Genomic DNA, 20,086 nt, shown 5'->3' on the forward strand with positions numbered 1-20,086 from the left:
TCCATATTATTTGTGGGGTTCGTGTTGCTCATTCTTAAGGTTTTTATGTAGTGTTTTGAAGACTTGTTTGTCTTTTCGTGGTCTTTCATTTTTTCCCATTGCGTTACCCGTTTCTCTCGTCTTATTACTTTTGAATGTTCCATTGGTATCTTCCGTCTCTTTTTTAATATCTCTGCATTTAAGAAATTGTGTGAAAAGACAGGATCATCTCTTATGTCATATACCTCTTCAATTGTTTCGGTTCTTATAAATCCTTGGCTTTCAAATATTTGGCTTTGAGCGTTCCTGATGAAGGTAAATCCAGAAAAGCGCTTCGGACGCATGGAATTTATATAACGTGTTTTCATTTTTTATGGCTAGCTCTGATTTCTAGGTGAGTCTGACTTTAATATTTGTTATTTTGACTATTTCGACTTCACGTGTTTATTATGAAATATTGTAGTCTCGGAAACGTTTCTATTGAAGATAGATGTGGAAATGCTGTTTTGATGCACGTGACCAAGATGATTAATTTCTTTACTGTTGAGATGACGTAATATCATGCGAAGAAAACTCAAATAACATTTTTTTCCCATATGATTCACTACTAAGCCATACTTTCATTGTCACCATTATTCTTATATATTTAATTAACAAGAGACGGTCATATATTAATGGTTTTACAGCTTGTTTTGTTTCACTGAAATATCCCTGAACTCAATTAAACTAAAACCAGGAAACTGGTGACAATTTTATTTTTCTCTCTTATAGACCTTATTTCAAAAGGCAATGGAATGACAGTTAATTTCTATTAAATGAATAACGAGTGTTTTCTTTCTACAGTGAAGATGGCCTGCATATATACTGTGATGAAGTATATTCAATCACAGTTTTGCCTTAATACCAAAACCTGTTTTTAAAGCATTAAACTACTATTACACATGCTCAAATAAACATCGTCTTAATAAACAGTTTTTTTTCTACAAAAATGCGAAACGTAGGTACAACTTCCTTGTTTTGGGTCATGAGGCATCTTAAATGAAGAAGAACCATTCCCACAAAAAATACACGTAAACATATTGAGTTATTTTATCAAGAACATATTTGGTAAGTTAATATTTCAACAGGCAGTCGGTATTCCGATGGGTAGTTATGTGCTCCACTACTGACCTTCCTATTTTAGTACTCATATGAAACATAATTCTGAAAGACAAAACGAAAAAAAAAAAAAACATTATGCAAAGTTCTTTAATTCACTTTCAGATACTTCTATGATGTTCTGTCACTCAATAACCCACATTTCAATAAGTGCTTACATCTCATGTCCTAGAGACCTTGAGATTTAGTATACTACGGAAAGGTTTTCTATTTCTTCCCTGATCTGTTCTTCGATATATTACAGATAGACGACTTCAAGTAGAAAATATGATTTCAATTTTCCAATTGTCAAATTCCCATTTCGCAGTAATAACGTGCCCTCTGCTCCATCGTATGGCGTGTATATGTCTCAGTTCATACGTTACGCTCGTGTATGTTCAATCCATACGGACTTCATTAACAGTGGAAATTATAAATAAGTTCCTTACACAAAAATTACTCCAACACAGTTATGAGGAAGAACGGTTAGTCGACACTGAAAAAATTCTAGAGTTACCATAATGAATTGTTTTATGGATACAATGTGTCGGTATCTCAACTCACTAGCGACGTGTTTCACGATTTTAGATCTTTACATAAAAGTAAAGTCGTCTGATCTGTACTTTACCGATGGTGTCCTTTTGTCGATTGTGATATTTTGGCTGATGGCGGGTGATAAGTACCGATTATCAGGTTGTCTGCATATTGATATTGTAAAATATCAGCTGTGAGTCACAATATGAAGCTTTTTGTAGAGTGAGCGCAGCGGAGGAGTTGTAAAATGCTTTATATTGTGTCGAGCAGCCGATTTTTTATAAAAAAATATGCAGACAACCAGACAATCGATTTATCGGGTTGTATTTCCTTATTTTGCATGATAGAAACAAGCGTTTTACTTTGTTTCACCAGCCAACTGGAAGATGACTTGATAAGTTTGGGTCAAACCTATCAACATTGGTTCATTCATTATGAGGTCGTTGATATATCCTAATCCAAGTTATTAAGGCTGGGTCAACGTATTTGAAGTCACAAAGTCGTTATATGCAATATATTTAAGAGCTGAGCAGAGCCATATAAACAGTGGAACGACCGATAAATGCACATGAGGAGACGCTTACCCTATCGACGCACCTAGTATCGTTTCTTTTGGATGTTTAAGTTTTATTTTGTTACTTTGGTTTGTCTATTCTATAAAGATGTTCGAGATTTGAACATCGGTAAACTCTGTGGCTTCACAGAAGGTACAATCATTCAAAAGAAGTGTGCGCATGGAACAAAAAAAAAAAAACAAAAAAAAAAACGTCGAGAAATAAGCTATATGTTTAAGGGTACTTTGAAAATAAGGAACACACCTACACAGAGATATGCCATTTTACTTACGCTAGAGTATTAACCTATGTGAGTGATGGCTATCATATAGATGTACACGAAGATCTCGTTCAATTTTGTAGTTATGCATGCAGAAGAAACCCTGGAATATCTGTAATAACGTGATGTTTTCATCGACGTGTGTCCTGTGAAGACCGGTAGTTCCAGTATGTCATTCAGATCTGTGCACAAGACAAGTACCGCCTTGTAATTCAATCAAGGCCAAAACTTCTTTAAATAAAGTTATCAATAAATGAGGCAATGAAATGTAGCAAACAATCTTCAAATTTTATTATCATAGGGTAGTAGTACTCGTTATTGAAGCCTTTTCATATCATTTCTTTCAAATACATAGTACAGTTACATACAATTTCAGCATTTACTTTCTGCCACGTAATATATTTTATCAACCTCTAGCGAAAAAAAAAAACAATTGCAATTTTGAAATAATACTCTTTTATCTCATATTTTGTTTTAAACATTTGCAGAAAGGCTGTTTCAAATATTCACAAAGGAACCCTTTCATTTTGACCAAGACCTAAATGTTTTCTTATATTTTACTTAAATGCCTCCTAAGTTTTTTCAACCGTATTCGTGACTTTTAAATTGAATAGGGTAAACATATCACGTTGTCCTATAAAATAAATCGGAAACCTTGCCTCACATGGAAAATCAGAAGTCATGGGATATTCAAAATTATCAGCAACACGACGGGTGCCACAGGAATACCTGAGTTCACCCCCAGTTTAGGTGGGGTTCGTGTTGCCAGTCTCTTATTTCCTATGTAAGTGTTTTGTGGACTTGTTTTTTTTTCTGTCGTTTCTTTGCAGGGCGGTGTCAGTTATTCTTCGACTTATGAGTTTAGAATGTCTCCTGGGTATCTTCAAATTTTATTTTTATTAACTAAAACGGAAATCGACATTTAGACATTCGAGACAGAGTAAAGAAACTTATATACATATACAACATACAAATGTTTTCGAAAATAATCATGCCAATGCAGGCTTTTACAATCGGTTTACAGACGTATTGACTCTCGGTTCCCCCATCTGTATGTTATATACATTCTAATAGAAAGCTACAACAATAATAATAATAACATTTAAAGAAAGACTCACACAGTCTTAAAAGTTATACTTTCATGGAATAAATCTGTATAATTTATTCATATATTTTTTAATTGGTGCAATTTAGAACTTGGTATATATTGTATGTTAATTTGTCTATTGTTAAAGATGGTATGAATGTTGATCTGTAGATGTCTGTGGGAATCTCTGTTGTTGAGTTGTTTTCTCAGTGATGTATTACCCCACATCTCTATTTTTCATTCATACAATAGTAAAACGACAAGGTATTATCATTAGTACGCTTATTACAGAAGAGAATCATTAGAAATATGCGTACTAAGTCTTGATGTCACGGAATTAAAATTGGATTGTGTTAACATGATATTAAACAACATGCAGCAAGATGATAATTCAATTATCTATGTAAATGTTTGAAAATAAATTATCAAAATTGTCACGACTATACGTATATTTACTTAGTCAATCCCAAAACTAATAAATACACCGAATCTGGTTCACCCCGAATTTAGCTAGGTGTCAAATGAGGTTACTTTTCTATATAGATACAATGTTTAGCGTTTAAACCATAAATTCCAAGTCAGATTGATCATTGCAACACAAAAGTATCTGTATTAACCATGAAGAACTGTTATGACAAAAATTTCTTGTATATTTATAAGCTGGGGTATCAGCCGATGTTGGGAATTCCAAAGGCAGCAGAAAAAATGATTTGTCAAAGGTTCACAAATGAAACAAAAGAAACAATAAGAAACGATCAAACTTTGCTGTGGGACACTGAACCTTTCATTAAAGGATCGTTCGATGTTCTCGTTAAATGATATTTACACTGAAAAAGCGTTTCTTGTTTTAGTTGTGTCACTTATTTTCCATATTGATACAATAAATCATTATTTGAATTTTGTTTCTTTAATATGATCGTTTTCCCCACGGAGATTTCGTCCACTGTTGACGTTTGAAAGTTGGATTTTTAGTGAAATATCCTTCATAGGACTGTTGTTGTTCGAAGTTTTCCATGGCCTTTGTTGTTGGATTTGCAGATACGGTTGTTCGTTTCTTTCCCCATCTAGCCTCCCACATTTGGTGTCTTTTAACTGCATTGTTGTCATAAACTGGTAAATCATGTGATTCGTCCAATGATGGTTCAAACGCAGGCATTGCTATTCCACTAAGACGAGAATTCCTTTTCCCATAGGCGATCCAACGGTCACGTTTCCCATAAGCCACTGACCAAGAATATTTTCCTCTCTTTTGAGTTCCCAGTTCACTTAAATGAGATGGGTATTTGTTCTGACTGTGATCTTTATTTGTGTCTTTGTCCCTAAAATATTCATCTAATAGTCCGTACATTCGTAATTGCCCATCTTTTTGACTGTTAATATTGCTAATTGGGACGGCGTATACACCTACAAAAGAAATGAAATATTGATAACAGGCTCAATCAAAACAGTCTTTTCATTTGCGTAAATATCTGTTCAGTAAAATAGCTACAACAAAAAAGTAAAGTCTTTGTATCGTTGTTTTGTTGCCTCATTAACGCATATCTCACATTTTTAATTTATATTCTAAAAGTTACTTAATAAGACAAAACCAATAAAAGTAAATAAATAAATCTAAAAATTAAAAACCGAACTGAATAATTTGATATTTCATCAATGACTAAAATAAGGTAAAGATATTTCTAGCGTTTTATCTAGTTTACATAAAAGGATAGTTAGACATCATGCATGATTTTGTTATACAGAATTGTTTTTCTATGTAATTAAAAATTAAATAGTTGTGCCGTATCATTCCCTAATCACAGACTATTTGCAAGTCAATAGTTTCTAACTATGAACCGGAAGTCAATAGTTTCAAACTATACACCGGAAGTCAATAGTTTCAAAAGACTATTAAACGCCAGTCAAAAGTTTCAAAGACTTTAAACCGCAAGTTAATAATTGCAAAGACCATTAATCAGGTAAATTGTTTTGCAATTATTTGTCCGATCTTTTTATCAAAAGCTTTTTCATTGGACAAAAATAACGCCATTGTGTCTTCGCGTTACTTGAACTTTTTCACATACTAAGTAAAGCACTTAAAAAACTGGGTTGCGTTCAATATAAGGCTATGGAGATGTTTACTACTGAATTTATAGCTAGCCTAGTCGCTAAATAGATCTAGATTGCCAAAAAAAACCCCGAAAAAAACAAAAAAACAAAGATGTCTAAGGGATCCAAATCTATTACATAACACGTCATTTCAGAGGCTAGCTACGTAGCATATTGTTCAACATAAATATATATCTATAGGACATTGCTGCAGTACTAGCTGCTACGACATTGAACGCAATCCTGCAGAAAGGTTTTGAGTTAAAAGTTATATCCGTTTGCACCCTTCTTGGAGGGCAACTAGTACACTGTCGTCATCATTTTCTAAGTATGTTTTCAAATTAAAAATAAATTTCTTATTAGGAACAATGTTTCAAAAAGGGAGACAACTCTATATAAAAAATAGAACTAAAACATAACCAATGTATGGTATGGGTTTGTCGTCGTCTGTGAATACCTTGGAGTACAATAATACAATTTTAGTTACCGGCAATCAAAACCATGAAAATTAAACACTAGGATGCCTGCTTTTGATTACTGTTAATATGAAAACACACACATAACACAATGAAAAAATGCCTTTTTTGATTTGTTTTTCGGTTTAATAAAACACTTACAAATGTAATGACTAGTCCATATGTGAATACTGTTTACTTAATGATATTCTGGCATTTTTATCATTTTTTGTTGCTTAAACATATATTATTTTATAATGTTTTATGTACTGTTGTTTGTCTTTTTGTCGTTTTACGTTTTTTGCCATGGCATGGTCAGTTTGTTTTCGGCTTGTGAGTTTAAATATCCTTTGGTATGTTTTGCATCTCGCTTATCAAGATAGCTAAACATAATTAATCTAAGTTAAAACATCAGAAAAGTCCTCTCGCAATACTGTCAAGAGAAAGAAACAGATCATGAACAAATTCTTAAATGCACAATTAAATCTCTTTAACTTTAAAATTGGTTTGAAACTCATCGATACAGTTTTTATTTTTTAGTTTAATATATTATATATATATATTATTTAACACTTGATACACACTTTACGGTATTTTTGTCATAAAAGATAACTGATATAACAAAACAGAGGGTGAAAATTAATTGTTTTATTTTAAATTATTTCAGTTCTAAACTAATAACAAATAGCTTTTGCAAGTAAAATATCTATTTTACTATCGATTTGGAATTGGATTCGAAACTCTAAGCTGAATTAGTTCAAATAAATCATCCTCCTTATTGTTTTTGTGTCTCCCAGGGCAGGCAATAGGACATCGCTTAACAGAAAATACTATTATCAATCGTATCACGTGATCACACAACATTTCCGTTATCTTAACGACAATACGTCAGATAGATTTACGGCAATCTATTACGATAGTAGATATGTATCAACGTTTCAAGGAAACAGCTTTGATTTCGATTTATCACCGTTATTATTCTTTGTTCGATACATTTTTAAAGTCATGCATTTGTAAATGCAAAAAGTCATGTCTAAGAAATATTATAAAGAAATATATTCCAATTTTGTATACATCTGTTTATGTTATAATTGTGTTTGTTCCATCAGAAAAGATATGTGCTATCTGATGAACTTTAGAAAAGATGAATTATACTTAAACCCGTTCCTGAATCCATTAACACTTACTTCGTCTAGGGGTTCGACGACTTTATAATCAGCACTGCCTTATACAGATCTATATAGACCCTTGTTAATATTCTCATAAACATTTTTTCCTCGCTACCCTCACTTTTGTTAGTAAGTTCCATGATTCCAGAAACACTTGTTGTTGCACTCGGAAACCACATGACATTTTTTGTGTTGTTTTATTTTATTTCATTTTAATGGCCAGAGAAAATTAAATTGTTCTAGGTGACACTTCTAAGAAACAAAAATACAATATGATACCGATGTCTGTACACACGGCACATGCCTCGTGTGAGTACAGTGTAACGTTTTAAATTTTATTTAAGTTTTGTTTAAATATCTTACATGTGCATGTGGAATAGAAAAAATGATTTAATTTACGAGACCAAAAGGGCGTTTTGTGTGTCTTTTGCCGCACTGCAAAGCCTAGAAAGATTAATTAATATTCGTTATTACAAATTTTCGAATTTAAGATATCTCTTTAAAATTCATTATTCGAAGTCCAGACGTACCATTCAGAATAAATCGTTATTGTTATAAACCAACAAGGTCAATGAAATGTCTATTTTTCTTAATTGCGCCATTAATGAGAAGAAATACATTTTACTATTCAACTATTGATAGCAAACAATTTGTAAGTAAAGTTAGAAGCATATACATGTATATACTGGCTTATATACTAAATAAACTTATCATTGATACCAGGATTGAAAATTTTGTATTTGCTACAGACGCGCGTTTCGTCTACAAAAGACTCATCAGTGACGCTCGAATAAAAAAAAGTTAAAAGGCCAAATAAAGTACGAAGTTGAAGAGCATTGAGGACCAAAAATTCCTAAAAGTTTTGCCAAATACAGCTAAGGTAATCTATTTCTGAGGTAGAAAAGCATTAGTATTTCAAAAATTCAAAGTTTTGTAAACATAATTATGACCATATCAATGATAATTCATGTCAACACAGGAGTGCTGACTACTGGGCTGGTGATACCTTCAGGGAATAAAAACTCCACCAAACACATCTAGTTTTCTGCAGACGTTGATCACCACTGTCGATACTTCTAATTGAGAACAAGTTATGTACTAAACGGGCTCGCGATATCTTCCATTTCTAATTTAATTTTATTGTTTTACCTTATCATAATATCATAATCATTAGTTGGTCATATGAACACTATTCTATTGTTTAACTCTAAACAATAATTGTGCGTGGGAGATTAAGCTGGAAACAATGAACGGAACGGAATAAGATTACCTGTACATATTATGAAAAATATTTATTAATGTGAAGAGAGTTTAAAAAAAAAACCATCGCTATTGGGCTTTCAAAACTACTGTAATGACGCAGATGACGCTTCCAGATCGGATTTATAATTACAATGTAATTTGTAATTATGTAGCCAATTCTTTGATTCATTGCTAAAGGCCTTTAATACATTCTACACATATGACAAATCGGCGACAAATACATAAAAATAGAAAAAATAGTAATAAATTTACTTTCATTAATTAATATGTTTTTCATCTGAAGGTTACCTGCAACGTAAACAAATTCCAAGACACCACAGATATAACAACGGCGTCTCAATCTAAGACCATAATATACAATCCAACTGACAGACGATAGAACACGAAACTATTCATTAAACTTCCAAATATGCAATATTCCTTTTTCTGAGTTCTAAACATGTCTTTTATTAAAAGTTGCTGGCATATATTATTGGCTTTTCGAATCATTATATAATTTTTGGTTAGTGTCAACTACAGCAAAATCCGTGTTTGTATGTCTATTATCTCTTGAATAACGACAATTTCAAAATATAGCTATAATAGAATATGTGTAGCTCATTCTGTTAATAATATAAACGGTACCAACTATTTTTAATTTTATCATTATAAGGTCTGCAGACTTGAATTAAAATGTTTAAAAATTGTAAGCTTATTTATGTTTTGAAGGAAAAAAGATCTCCTCTGCTCAATTAAGCAAGTTATTTACTACAGTTTATAGCATAGACGGTTGAACATACTTGTTGTCTTTAATTACAGGGCATTACAAAAAATGTTTTTGAAAAGTATGAAAAAGGTTGTTAGAATATTCCCACTATGCGAAGTGATTTAATGACTTATTAACATCAAGTTCATAATAATCCCAATGTCACAAAAGGAATTGGGATCAAAATTGTGGATGGAATTATACAGTCCTTGTCTCCATGAGAGCCTAGACTATGATATCATTTTGTAGACGAAACGCGCGGGTGGCGCAAATACAAAACTTCAATCCTGGTATCTATGATGAGTTTATTTTCCCAACCCATGTTCTAAGTTATGGTCAAAAGGTCAAGACTGCTATTCTTTTCTAGATAGTATTGATCTGATCTCAGATTAGATTGTTTGTCAATTTCATACTCAAATATAAATCTTTTATCAAAATTATCCATTAAAAGAAACCAAAAGCATCCTTATTTTTTTTTTTAATTGCTATCTGTAAGGCCTAATTTAAAAAAAATCTCAATATCTGCTATAATACACTGATATTTGTGATAGTTTGGGGGCAATTAGCCTGACATATTGTATCTACAAATATCTAATGTTTAAGACCGTATGATAAAGATCGTATGTTAACTTGATTATTTGTTGTGGGGTTATAGTTGGGTTGCTGTCTCCTTGACGTAGTACACCACTCCTTAATTTGTTTGTGTAAAGTTTCATTTTTGTATACCCAATTTTTTATTCACATTTACAAGGCTCTCTTACATATATCTTTTAGAGAAGAATTTAAAAAAGTAAAGGCGTTTATATATAACAAAGAAATACTTCTAACAATTGTTTTCAATTATGAATAAGATAAACTAGAATATAATTGGCTTTTAAAGGAATCATTTTCACTGCATAACAGTTAGTTAGACTGTATAAGTCACTCGTGTAACAAGATTTGTCAATTTCAGTGTCTATAAAAGTCTGAAAGCTGACGGTTTAATGCTATTGCAATGATCCGAACGGTTTTCTAGAGTTCTTTGTACACAGAACAAATTCGTATCATTAGTTTAATGTCTAGTCAAACAAATGAAAATGATATGCCATTTTAGCCTGATCAAATAACAAGGAAAAATTAAAAATTAAAAGGTCATCGAAACTATAACGAACAATTAAATCACTCTGCACATTAACTGTCAATGTTTCGTTTAGTACAGTATACAACAGTATATTGTTATTGTAGAAACTAACACTAGCTACAAATGTATATACTTTTGTGTCAAACGATAGCTAGACTCCAGTGTCATAAAGTTTTATAATATTATATTATCAATGATCTATGTAAACAATACCAAACACCAACTTTGCATTTATATCGTTACTGAATGCTTTTAGCGTATATTAATAAAACCTGTAAATTTATAGGGAGTGATACATATAAAAATAAGGAGATGTGGTATGATTGCCAATAAGACAACTATCTACCGAAGTTCAAATGAACTGGATGTAAGCAATACTGCCTTCAACAATGAGAAAAACCCATACCGTAAAGTCGGCTATAAAAGGCCCCGACATAATAAATATGAATCAATTCAATTGTGAAAACTAACGGCCTAATGTATGAGAAAACAATTTACGAAAAACAAATATGACAGACATGAACCAACGACAATCACTAAACTACAGGCTCCTGACTTGGGAAAGGCACATACAGATTGTGGCGGGGTTAAACATGTTAGCGGGCGCCCCTAAACCTTGGACAGTGGTGTAACAGTACAGCATATGAACAAACTAAAAAAATCAGTTGAAAAGGGCTTAACTCATCAGATCGATACAAAGCAGAAAAACAAGTAACACAAAAAAAAAAAAAAACTAAATTAAAAAAACAGACCGGACGTGGCAGGGTATTTATACATCCCTACAACAAAAATTACACTTTAGTACAGATCTGAGAGTACTCGCAATTACCGATAGCTAGTTCAAAGCAACTAATAAAAGAAATCATGTATCGGAGACTAATATACCAATCAGTACACGTCCAACATCCAATGGATTTAGTGTAAAGACGTCATTAACAGTCAGAGCAAAACATGACATTGTGCAATGCTAAAATATACTGTTTAGTATGGTTTTAATTTACTGGTAACAAAATCAATATGTATACCAGTAAAAACAATATTCAAAGATCTAGTTACAGTGTTGAATAGGTAACCTTTTAGAATAAGTGTATTTACAGGATTTACCCAGATCGTATATAAATTTCCGGGCTCGGTAATCAATATCAATGTAAAATTTAGGTTGTGATATTATGTCTGAAATAAGTTTTTTTTACAGGTACAGCCAAACTTGCAAACCAAATCTTTGTATCTATGGAAGAATTTAGTAAAGGTTTTAAGCAATTTGTAGTAACGAAATCCCTGACATAATAATTTACCAGTAATACATATATTACGCTCATTGAAATCCAAAACGGCACTACAGACACTGGCATAGCGAACGAGCTGGGATAAATAAAGACCGTAAGACGGTGCCAGAGGAACATCACCGCCTAAAAAAGAAAAAAATTAACAATAGGGAAAAAAATCATCCCTTTTGTCGTAAAGTTTATGGTGTAAAACTGAAATATCTAAATCTAGAAAAGGACACTTATTGCTGTTATGTACACCGAAGTTTGGTATTTGACAAGTTTGACAATACTATATACTATAATATTTGCTTATATTCCGAAGACATCCAGAATATTTTACGGAGGTAATCAATCTTATACTGAAGAACCTTACTTGAGAAAAAAAATTATTTAAAAAACAACATCATCCGTCAATAAGATATGAAACCTACAGATAGTCTTTAATTTTCACAACCATTCCATTGTATATAATTACTTAGTGACTTTACATTCTTATCTCCATCATAATACTTATCAGATTATACAGGTTTGTTGTAAAGGTAATGGAAGAATTGATTGGCATAAGTGCATCTTTGAAGAGCAAGACATGAATAATTCAAAAACATGGGGGCGTTACTGTTACACGAGTCTTCATAGAGTGTTGCATCTTTGACACGGAATCGCGTAATAACAGATCTTGGCTTGGTAGTTTACTCTTGTCTATCATTATAATTATTGTGATACCTACAAATTTCCACGTTTGAGTTCTTATTTCATTGTTTAGAAATAGCAATGTAAAATAAGATGGAGATAACATTAACTTGATCATGTGTATGTTGGAAAATAGACATCTAATATGTAAGGTCACCAAGACTCTCAGAAGATTCATGGATACATAAAAAATATAATACTTTTTAATATTGTCGTAATTATGTTAAATTTATGCAATACATTTCATTTTTTTTAATCTTCACTGCAAGCCTGGTGCAGTAGTTACTACTTAACATGCAGAGTGGAGTGGTTTGACATTCAAAGTCGGAAAATCAAAACCTGCTTATTTTGCAAACTTTTAATTCTTCATGAATTTAGACGAATATTTTTTTTTTCAGTTTAACATTTGAATGTTGGTGGTTTACACATATTTTCACGGCGACGTTAATGTGCCATGAAGAACATCAATTTATTGATATAACAATGAAAATAATATGGCAGATAAAAGCAAAATTATGTTTTATCCAAAACAACAAAATCTTAAAACTATCAATTTAAAAAAGCACACTTTTGTTCATAGCTACATGAAAGCAATTAATTTAATGACTTAAAATATGGAGGCATATAATAGAACGACCATGTGGTTATAATAGACACTGAACAGAATCAAGTATTTGTATTTTATGGTACTCTATTTTATTATTTCTAATAAAGGCGGCATTAAGTGAATTTCTATGTTTGCATTGGCACTGCTGACATAATAATCATATACAGTACAAATTTCACATACTATATCCAAGCTCAGATTGCTACAATGTGTCTCATAAGTATCATTTAATAGAATGGAAAATTAATAGCCAAACATTTGGTACTTTCGCCTCAAATGTTATATACAATTGATTATATACTTCATCAAGTCCCTTACAATATTTAGTGGAAAAAGGTGATTTCCAAGGGATGCACGGTTATAGAATATGTTTCGCTCCTTTCTTTTTTTTTTCGAACAGGCATATGTGATAGCAGTATTTTCACGTAATATTTAATTGCTACCAATAACTAGCCAATATATTTTAGTTCCCGAATATAAAATTTAATAGCAATATCTCATTTTGAGAGTATCGCAGTTTAAACTTTAAATGCAAGAAGTTAAAACTGATAGCAAATATAGGAGTAAGAAAAAACATAGCATTACTAATGGTTTCTGTTAGACTAATATCTTATACTCTTCTAGAAAATGTTATTTGAAAGAACTACTTTTTGAATACTTTTTCGAATTCAAGTAACCAATATATTGCCTTATAATATTTCTCTTTTGGCTTTATAATTGAATTGCAATTAATAAACTGGCTAAGAATTGAAGTAATAAATTAAACCACTCTCGTTCTGTAATCAATACATTGTAGCACTGTACAACATATTATATGATCATCACAATATATCGTTAGAATTGTACTGAAAGTCAGAATTAAAAGGGGTATATTATAGTAGCACGATGAAAATAAAGGTATTGATAAATCAGGTTAATTGTAATTGTCATAAAAATGCATCTTGTCAAGAAACAATAAAACAAAAAAGATTGTTTCCGTCCAGAATAGCTTTCAGGTTTTATCAATCGAAATATGGCGCCATTTGTCCATTTTATCTGGACAATAAGACACAGAGAAACTAAAATAATGTTTATGACATCAGATTATTTTATGACCGATTTCAAAATGTTGTAAAATTGAATTGTGGTGTTTTTCCAATATCATGTCATCGAAAGTTTAAAGTTAATGATTTGACAAAGGAAGTAACATTCAGCGCCTAATCTTGAAATTTGTCGAGTTCAATTATTGATGGACAAATATTATACTGGTAACAAATTATCTCAACAAACCACATGGATGGCGCAAAGAAGATAAATTTGCATGAAACATTGCAATCACATTAAACTACGGTTACTTAATTAAAACCCATTGTTTTTACTAGAAAAAAATATAAATAAAAGAAAGATGTTGTCTATTAGAAGAAACGTTCTAAATGATTTTTTTTCTTTTTACAGTAAGTAATTAAAACAAATCATGATTGAACAACATCCTTATCTATTTTTTTTAATAAAATTGTTGTCAATCTTTTTTTAATTTTGTTTTGTTTGTAACCAAATTCATGGTTGCTTTTCAATGCCATGCAATTCTACAGCTCCTATAATATGCATCTTTAAACATTAGTAGTCCTTATTATATGTTACATGTCAGACAACGAAAGACATAATGTGTAGCTTCAGCTTTCAAATTTCTGGCTTTAAGCGTCCCTGATAAAAATATAAATCAAGAAAAGCGCTACGGATCGGCACATGACATTATTAGGTATTTTGTTTTTCATTTTGTAGGAAGACACAATTAAATTTGTTGTGCGGTTTAATTATTATTGCGATATACTAGTAAACAAATTTTTCTAAATAGATGAATTGATCGACGGAGATGACATTACAAAAATTGATAATATCTGTCATGTTTATCTAAAATAATGAAAATAATCAATATATCCTGGGCGTAGCACGAAAATGTTTTGGTGAAATTGTATCCGTATTTTGAAGTTGCTAGTGTTTTTTGTTTGTTTTTATGTGGTGAAGGAGGGGCCAAAGATACCAAAAGGACATTCAAACTCATAACTCGAAAATAAACTAACAACGTCATGGCTAAACTAGAGGCTCTCAAGAGCCTGTGTCGCTCACCTGTATCTACTGTGGAAATCATGTAAAATAAAGTTAAAAACATAATAAATACTATTAGACACCCCAATAATGATTGAGACCAAGTTTGATTTAATTTGTCCCAGTAGTTTAATTAAAAGCAGGTCATCCCATTGTAGTCTTACAATAGTTACTGAAGACCCCTTATCATTATTTAAATTAGTTTTCAAGTTGTGACCATTTGAAAATTATTTTTTTACCATTTTCCCATGGACTTCTATAGTTAACCCCAATGTTCTATGTTTAGCCATGGCGGCAATGTTGGTTGGATGGCAGGGTCATCGGATACATTTCCAAATCAAGATACCCTATTGAAAATTGTGGCTAAGTTTAATTCTATTTGGCCTAGCAGATTAAGTGGAGAAGATTTTTGTAAAAGATAACAAAAATTTACGAAAAATTGTAAAAAATTGCCTTTAAAAGGCAATAACCCCTGAAGGGGTCAATTGACAATTTGATCATTTAATTTATTTGTAGAGCTTACATTGCTAAACATTTTTGCAGTTTACAGTTTATCTCTATCTATCAAAATATTCAGGATAATAACCAAAAACTGCAAAATTTCCATAAAATTACCAATTCAGGGACAGTAACCCAAGAACGGGTTGTCTGATGCGTCTGAAAATTTCAGGGCAGATAGATCTTGACCTGATTAACATTTTTACACAATGTCAGATTTGCTCTAAATGCTTTAGTTTCAGAGATATAAGCCAAACTGCATTTTACCCCCATGTTCTATTTTAGCCATGGCGGCCATCTTGGTTGATGGGCGGGGTCATCGGATACATTTTGTAAAGAAAATACCCTAAGAATGATTTAGGCCAAGTTTGGTATAATTTGGCCCAGTAGTTGCAGAGGAGAAGATTTTTGTAAAAGATTAAAAAAATTACGAAAAATTGTGAAAAATTAACCTCAAAGTGCAATAACTCCTTATGAGGTCAATTGACAAATTTGGTCTTGTTGACTTATTTGTAGATCTTACTTTGCTGAACAATTTTGCAGATTATCTCTATCTATTGTAATATTCAAGATAACAACCAAAAACTGCAAAATTTCCTTAAAATTACCAATTCAGGGACAGCAACCAAACAACGGGTTGTCTGAAAATTTCAGGGCAGATAGATCTTGACCTGATTAACAATTTTTCTCATGTCAGATTTGCTCTAAAAGCTTTAGTTTCAGAGATATAAGCCAAAAACTGCATTTTACCCCCATGTTCTATTTTAAGCCATGGCGGCCATCTTGGTTGACGGGAAGGTCATCGGATACAATTTTAAAACTAAAATGAAAAAGACAAACAGACAAACAATAGTACACAAATCACAACATAGAAAACTAAAGACTGAGCAACACGAACCCCACCTGGGGGTGATCTCAGGTGCTTCGGAAGAGTAAGCAGATCCTGCTCCACATGTGGCACTCGTCGTGTTGCTCATGTTAGTACCAACCCGGTAATAAGTCTAATTCGGTAGGTCACATTCGGGAAAAGGGGATGGGATTGTAGTTACGACATTAGGAACATATCCGCTATCATTTGTGAAACGGATATTCCGTAACGGTCAATCGACCGTATCAACTGGTGATAAATACTCCATATGCAGGCGTTGCTGGAATGTTGCTACATAAAAATGGAAAGTTCACAATTGGGAAGCTGAAATCATCTCTTTTGTCATAAAGTTTTGTTTTCAACCAACCCTCATTGTCAATTTCTAGGTGTAAGTCAAGATATGAGGCATATTTAACTGTATCTGTTGTATCCTTTGTCTCAAGTTCGACGGGATAGATGCGTTCAACATAGTCACCAAATTTTGAATTATTTAGTGAGAGAACATCATCTATGTAGCGTTCCTAAGACGTTCGTGTATGAAGTCAGCCTCATAATAATAAAGGAACAAGTCGGCAAGAAGAGGGGCACAGTTGGTTCCCATGGGCATGCCGATTGTTTGTTGAAAAACACGTCCTCCAAACGTTACAAATATGTTGTCAATCAAGAAGTCAAGCATCTTGATATTGTCAGTTTCAGAGAATTTTTTGTTAGAATCAGAGTGTTTTTTTACAAAGTAGAATTTATCCCTCCCTTAGACCAGACGGGTGGGGAAGCATAGAATAACATTATTTTTCTTTGCTTTATTTTGAAAATGAGAAGACATCTTGACAGTTTCTGATACTCACTAACACAATATCTTAAAAACGAGTCTTTATTCTATTGTACGTAATTTAAAACTTCAGCATTGACACATCTATTCAAAGCCAATAAACCAATACTATTTACAATAAAATCACCACAGCGTTCGTTTGCTCTCGATTATTTAAATTACAAAATATTAAATTTGAAGTTGTCTGACAAATATGAGAAAAACAAGAGAAAATAATAGTCAATAATACACATTAACCAAGAGAAAAGAATAAAATTATAAGACTCCGTCTGAATACGAGAAAACCATGACCAACAATAAAAATTAATCAGGAACAAGCAAAAAATATAAAGGTATATTTTAGCATTTAAAACAATATGCGTTTTCAAATAGCCTGACTGTTTGGAATGAACATTTGATATCTTTGAAAGCTTTCCAGTTGCCTACACTTATCCAATGATCATTTGTGTTGTATTTGAAAATACCATTTCTTTCGACATTGTTACAATTAATAACAGATTTCTTTGAAGCCGTTCCACCTTTAACATGTCGCAGTAATGGAATATTCTTTAAATGGTCTCTCAACTCATAGATCAAACCGATGTTTGAATATATTGTTTATGTTTTATGTACCAATAAATTGGCAAGAGCTGTAAAAATGACGACACACATTAGTTTCGTTATTTACTGCGGGATAGTTGTCTTACGACTAGTTCGAAGTGAATTTATTTTATCACTAATGTCTTTGATCGTAATAAACTGATATTTAAATTTTCTACCCTTTAACGTGTTAATTGATATGAAATTGGTTTTGGATTTTTATATGTCGAAATACAGACAAATGACGTCGTTTTGCAATTAATTTAAAGTACTGGCTGGAAGAAATATGGACATTACATCTATTTTGAATTTGCGGTCAATGGAAGTCCTCAGTAACATATACCATAGTAATTGAATTACATTTGTTTACTTATTTACTCACACACTTTGGCAATTCACATTACAATGGAACAATAATTTCACAATTGTTTACATGATATAAATATGTCATGTACCTGTTCAATATAAAGCAAGATCGATCTATCCTTTCAAAAATCTTCCGGAAAACAGCTTTTTGTAAATTTGAAGACAAGTACACAAAATTTGCTTGCTGGCTTGGAATTAAAATTACGAAAGGTACGCTATTTCTTTGGTATAAGCAAAACCATTTAGACAAGAAATGTTAGAGATTTTTAAAGTACAGTAATTACCCACGCAAATTATTCACGAAACAAATTTGACACTGCATTGTTTTAATCGCTTTATTATGTCATCGGAATATTTCGATATCCTGTACTGTCAGTAGAAATCACATACATATACTCACTGCATAACAAAATTGATAGTCATTACAACTTCAGATTTCTCATTAGGTGTTGAAATAAAAAAAAAGCAACCATTGCCAAATCATATAATTCAAAACTATAGATATGGAACAACTATTTCTAAACACGACTTACGTCACATTTGCATTTATTATACAAATCAGTTGTATTTAAATAAAACTCAAATGTCATCCAAATTGGAATAGTAATAAACCATTATAAAACAAATACAATAATACGAATAGATTGTATTCTCTAAAACTTGCCAAAACGCAGCGGTATTTGTGCGCCATGTCGAATTCCCAAACAAAGATCATTATTAAAACTATATTATTTCAGAGGTTATGCAAATTTATATGCTGTTTGTAAATTTCCTACAGTGTTACCTTCTCAAACTTATTTATTGGTATACGTTTTATAGAACATCTTCTTCATCGACAGCATATATACTTTTAAATCGGTTTGGTATCGTTTATATTCATTGGGTATGCTGTAATTATTTATAGATTTTTTTATTTACAAGGTAATAGTACAATATAAAAGTAATAGAATATCGCCATAAAGCTTATCTTCCGTACGTGTCACGGCTATTTAATAGAAGAAGGCATATACACGTAGAAGGGTAAATGTTACAACATTTCGTAAGAATGGATTCAATATAGATTAAAACATAACCATTCATATATCACAATTATAAATAAAAAAATTCTTTTCCAAAGCTGACCATAATGGAACTATGATTTAACAGTAAAAGTGCGAAGAGTTTCTTTTTCTATTGTTGAAGACCAATATTCTAGAACGACCGAGCCAATTTTTGACACACAGCGTTTTGTACATAACGGCAAAGACCGTCTATTTCCAAGAAAGGCTGCGATTTCGTCATTTAATATCCAATTTCACATTCAGATTTTCTACTTTTGTAATGACTTTATCCGTTGATTTATGACAACAAACAACAAGAATGTGTCCATAGTACACGGATGCCCCACTCGCACTATCATTTTCTATGTTTATTGGAACGTGAAATTGGGGTCAAAACTCTCTCTTAAAATTAAAATTAGAAAGATGTACTAAGTTTTAAGTTGATTGGACTTCAACTTCATCAAAAACTACCGTGACCAAAAACTTTAACTTGAAGCAGGACAGACGGACGGATGGACGGACGAACGGACGGACGAACGGACACACAGACCTAGGTGGGGCATAAATATGGTACACAAGTCTGTTTTTCCAAAGGTTCTTATATGACTTTCCTATTTACCATAGCTAAAGTATATACTGCGATGACATATAAAAAGGGGATGTGATTTGATTGCAAGGTATAAACACTACGACCTTCAACAATGGGCAAAACCAATAATGTGTAATCAGCTCTTAAAGAACTACCATGGCAAAATATAAAGCAATTTAAAGAGAAAACCAAATACCATTCATGAAAAAATAAAATAAACGAAAAAAAAAAATGACAGACAGCAGTCAACGACAAC

General features: G+C 32.0%; 1 long non-coding RNA gene across 3 annotated transcripts in view; it reads right to left on the reverse strand.

Annotated features, from left to right (window-relative positions):
* Nucleotides 1–2,760: 2,760 nt before the first annotated feature.
* Nucleotides 2,761–20,086, reverse strand: part of LOC127706262 (uncharacterized) — a 36,461-nt gene continuing 19,135 nt past the window's right edge. For all 3 annotated transcript variants that reach the window (XR_007984342.1, XR_007984341.1, XR_007984340.1), the window contains one exon: nucleotides 2,761–4,975. This is a non-coding gene — a long non-coding RNA (uncharacterized LOC127706262). The remainder of the gene's footprint in view (nucleotides 4,976–20,086) is intronic.

The sequence above is a fragment of the Mytilus californianus genome, unplaced genomic scaffold (genome assembly GCF_021869535.1).
Source record: "Mytilus californianus isolate M0D057914Y unplaced genomic scaffold, xbMytCali1.0.p SCAF_6, whole genome shotgun sequence".
NCBI lineage: Eukaryota > Metazoa > Mollusca > Bivalvia > Mytilida > Mytilidae > Mytilus > Mytilus californianus.